The sequence below is a fragment of the Schistocerca americana genome, unplaced genomic scaffold (genome assembly GCF_021461395.2).
Source record: "Schistocerca americana isolate TAMUIC-IGC-003095 unplaced genomic scaffold, iqSchAmer2.1 HiC_scaffold_215, whole genome shotgun sequence".
Lineage (NCBI taxonomy): Eukaryota > Metazoa > Arthropoda > Insecta > Orthoptera > Acrididae > Schistocerca > Schistocerca americana.
Window position 1 is genome coordinate 55,001 of NW_025725923.1, and position 5,000 is coordinate 60,000.

The window sequence follows — 5,000 nt, forward strand, 5'->3', positions numbered from 1 at the left end:
ACACAGGTCTGCCACAAGCATGGAATGAGAGCGCCGCCTGTCATGAGCCAAAGGTGCATCCTGACGTGGCAAATCAGATGATGCCGCAGGCATCCACTTACTATAATCACAATCAACAAACCGGCCGCCCCGCCCCGCCCCCCATTAAACCTTTCCTTACAACAATGTGTACCTTAACCTAACCTATATCGTACCGTAACCTAACCTATATCGTACCGTAACCTAACCTATGTCGTACCGTAACCTAACCTATGTCGTACCGTAACCTAACCTATGTCGTACCGTAACCTAACCTATGTCGTACCGTAACCTAACCTATGTCGTACCGTAACCTAACCTATGTCGTACCGTAACCTAACCTATGTCGTACCGTAACCTAACCTATGTCGTACCGTAACCTAACCTATGTCGTACCGTAACCTAACCTATGTCGTACCTTAACCTAACCTATGTCGTACCTTAACCTAACCTATGTCGTACCTTAACCTAACCTATGTCGTACCTTAACCTAACCTATGTCGTACCTTAACCTAACCTATGTCGTACCTTAACCTAACCTATGTCGTACCTTAACCTAACCTATGTCGTACCTTAACCTAACCTATGTCGTACCTTAACCTAACCTATGTCGTACCTTAACCTAACCTATGTCGTACCTTAACCTAACCTATGTCGTACCTTAACCTAACCTATGTCGTACCTTAACCTAACCTATGTCGTACCTTAACCTAACCTATGTCGTACCTTAACCTAACCTATGTCGTACCTTAACCTAACCTATGTCGTACCTTAACCTAACCTATGTCGTACCTTAACCTAACCTATGTCGTACCTTAACCTAACCTATGTCGTACCTTAACCTAACCTATGTCGTACCTTAACCTAACCTATGTCGTACCTTAACCTAACCTATGTCGTACCTTAACCTAACCTATGTCGTACCTTAACCTAACCTATGTCGTACCTTAACCTAACCTATGTCGTACCTTAACCTAACCTATGTCGTACCTTAACCTAACCTATGTCGTACCTTAACCTAACCTATGTCGTACCTTAACCTAACCTATGTCGTACCTTAACCTAACCTATGTCGTACCTTAACCTAACCTATGTCGTACCTTAACCTAACCTATGTCGTACCTTAACCTAACCTATGTCGTACCTTAACCTAACCTGTATTGCGCCTTAACCTAACCTGTATTGCGCCTTAACCTAACCTGTATTGCGCCTTAACGTAACCTGTATTGCGCCTTAACGTAACCTGTATTGCGCCTTAACGTAACCTGTATTGCGCCTTAACGTAACCTGTATTGCGCCTTAACGTAACCTGTATTGCGCCTTAACGTAACCTGTATTGCGCCTTAACGTAACCTGTATTGCGCCTTAACGTAACCTGTATTGCGCCTTAACGTAACCTGTATTGCGCCTTAACGTAACCTGTATTGCGCCTTAACGTAACCTGTATTGCGCCTTAACGTAACCTGTATTGCGCCTTAACGTAACCTGTATTGCGCCTTAACGTAACCTGTATTGCGCCTTAACGTAACCTGTATTGCGCCTTAACGTAACCTGTATTGCGCCTTAACGTAACCTGTATTGCGCCTTAACGTAACCTGTATTGCGCCTTAACGTAACCTGCATTGCGCCTTAACGTAACCTGCATTGCGCCTTAACGTAACCTGTATTGCGCCTTAACGTAACCTGTATTGCGCCTTAACGTAACCTGTATTGCGCCTTAACGTAACCTGTATTGCGCCTTAACGTAACCTGTATTGCGCCTTAACGTAACCTGTATTGCGCCTTAACGTAACCGATATTGCGCCTTAACGTAACCTATATTGCGCCGTAACGTAACCTATATTGCGCCGTAACGTAACCCACATTGCCCCTTAACGTAACCCACATTGCCCCTTAACGTAACCCACATTGCCCCTTAACGTAACCCAACACACGTTGGGCCTTAACCCAACACACGTTGGGCCTTAACCCAACACACGTTGGGCCTTAACCCAACACACGTTGGGCCTTAACCCAACACACGTTGGGCCTTAACCCAACACACGTTGGGCCTTAACCCAACACACGTTGGGCCTTAACCCAACACACGTTGGGCCTTAACCCAACACACGTTGGGCCTTAACCCAACACACGTTGGGCCTTAACCCAACACACGTTGGGCCTTAACCCAACACACGTTGGGCCTTAACCCAACACACGTTGGGCCTTAACCCAACACACGTTGGGCCTTAACCCAACACACGTTGGGCCTTAACCTGCTCTGTAATTGTCATACGACGCGTTAAATTAGTGTAGTGTTGCCTAACTGCAACCCCCGCAATATAGTTTGCTACTCGCACTGCCCGGTCCCCAGTGTATCGCTTCATGTTAAACACCTTGCAGCTATACACTGTAATGTGGATGGCAGCAGGACGTACATGCTCAATGCCCTTTGCAGTTGTTCATTGGCATTTGCAGTTGTTCATTGGCATTCGCATGTGCGAAGCACTTAGCCTACGCTGTGGTACGGCCTGTGTCAACTGTCCGCTGATGTTGTACGTCCAAATCACACACTGTACTGCACATTGGTCCTCATGTACTGAATGATACATCGTGGTACATGTGACCGTACAACGACTGCGCCAACAACGGCGAACCATGCGGTCCAAATGTTGTGCACTCAGCTACGTGTCGTCTCCCTATAAGAGCTGGATTGCAGTGTGGTATGCCCTGGATGGCGATCAGCATGAGCCGTCTGTTGATGTAGTGGCGCGTGTTGTCAGACGTAGTCGTCTCTTCTCACACACCGTGATAGCATGGTGCACTGCGTTCCACATCTGCGACATGCGACAGAGGCCGGTTGACAGTCGTTCGCGCAATGGACATCGCATACGTACGGGGGCCACCTTCCACGTGTTCGCGAAGCGTGCACATGTTGTTGCGTGTATGTGGGCAGACATAGTGTGTCGTGACACCTGACACAGGCATGCAACAATCGTTGAATTTGCAAATGGCGATGGACGCCTACGTTTGCTGGTGACGTTATGCAAATGAACAACTGGTAAACCGTTGTGGTGCGGTTGTTCTCGCTAGAGGTGAATCAGTGATGGCGACGATCGGTTGAGCTACCAACCGGTTGTTCCAGCGATACCCACCATGCCCACGAACGTGAATGGCATCTGGGTGTGAAGCGATACGCGGCGGTGGCTGGGTGGGACCGTCCCCGGCCGGTGAGGGGGGGCCTCCCGGCGTGCTGGCCGCGCGGTGCGTGGGCGCACGCGCTACAGCCGGCTGGTGGGGGCGGCCAGTGGCAGGCGCGCCGGCCGACGGAGGCGGCAGGCGGCGCAGCTGCGCGCCGGCGCACCCTGCACGCGGCGCCGTGCGGCCAAAGTAGGTCCTCGCGGGCCCGGTGCGAAGCGCGGTGGACATCTGCAGTGTGCTGGTCCGATTGAGGACTGTGTGCGCTGAGGATGCGCCGCCGCCCGGCGCTCGGCGCCGCGACGCCGTCTGCTGCTCGGTCGCCTCTGCGGTTCTCGCAGGTGGTTTGTATCGCAGCTGTGCGGACGTGTTGGCGCGTGCGCTGTGCTGGGAGAGTTCGCTTCGGCACCCAAGTGGGGCTTTTGTCCTTCTGTGGCGCTGGCGTTGGAGCTGCCGGTCACCGTAGGTGGCGCGTGTTGTCTCCCGCCGGCAATGCCACGACAGCACGCTCCCGGGCCTCTGTCGGCAGCGGCAAGCTCAGTTGGGAGCACGGGTGGTCGCACCTAAAGCGTCTACTCGCCAAACTCCGGGCGATTGCGCCTCTCTCGAACCCGACCAAGTACTTAGGACGGCGCTGCGCGCCGCCGGGACCTGAGAGGGTTTCGAGGTGTATTGTGCAGGGGAGCTCAGCCTCCTCCTGTTTGCAGAATAATTGAGCGGACGCTTGCGTGTTCGCGCGGGCCCCCGGGACACACTCCCGGGCGGCCGGCTGCTCAGCTCTAGTTGACGCAGCTCCCTGGTTGATCCTGCCAGTAGTCATATGCTTGTCTCAAAGATTAAGCCATGCATGTCTCAGTACAAGCCGCATTAAGGTGAAACCGCGAATGGCTCATTAAATCAGTTATGGTTCCTTAGATCGTACCCACGTTACTTGGATAACTGTGGTAATTCTAGAGCTAATACATGCAAACAGAGTCCCGACCAGAGATGGAAGGGACGCTTTTATTAGATCAAAACCAATCGGTCGGCTCGTCCGGTCCGTTTGCCTTGGTGACTCTGAATAACTTTGGGCTGATCGCACGGTCCTCGTACCGGCGACGCATCTTTCAAATGTCTGCCTTATCAACTGTCGATGGTAGGTTCTGCGCCTACCATGGTTGTAACGGGTAACGGGGAATCAGGGTTCGATTCCGGAGAGGGAGCCTGAGAAACGGCTACCACATCCAAGGAAGGCAGCAGGCGCGCAAATTACCCACTCCCGGCACGGGGAGGTAGTGACGAAAAATAACGATACGGGACTCATCCGAGGCCCCGTAATCGGAATGAGTACACTTTAAATCCTTTAACGAGTATCTATTGGAGGGCAAGTCTGGTGCCAGCAGCCGCGGTAATTCCAGCTCCAATAGCGTATATTAAAGTTGTTGCGGTTAAAAAGCTCGTAGTTGGATTTGTGTCCCACGCTGTTGGTTCACCGCCCGTCGGTGTTTAACTGGCATGTATCGTGGGACGTCCTGCCGGTGGGGCGAGCCGAAGGCGTGCGACGCGCCTCGTGCGTGCTCGTGCGTCCCGAGGCGGACCCCGTTGCAATCCTACCAGGGTGCTCTTGAGTGAGTGTCTCGGTGGGCCGGCACGTTTACTTTGAACAAATTAGAGTGCTTAAAGCAGGCAAGCCCGCCTGAATACTGTGTGCATGGAATAATGGAATAGGACCTCGGTTCTATTTTGTTGGTTTTCGGAACCCGAGGTAATGATTAATAGGGACAGGCGGGGGCATTCGTATTGCGACGTTAGAGGTGAAATTCTTG

The 5,000-nt window shown here is 52.0% G+C and overlaps 1 non-coding gene across 1 annotated transcript in view; it reads left to right on the forward strand.

Annotated features, from left to right (window-relative positions):
* Positions 1-3,988: 3,988 nt before the first annotated feature.
* LOC124574456 overlaps positions 3,989-5,000 on the forward strand; it is a 1,910-nt gene continuing 898 nt past the window's right edge. The window contains exon 1 of the ribosomal RNA XR_006972280.1: positions 3,989-5,000. This exon is cut by the window's right edge and continues 898 nt beyond it. This is a non-coding gene — a ribosomal RNA (small subunit ribosomal RNA).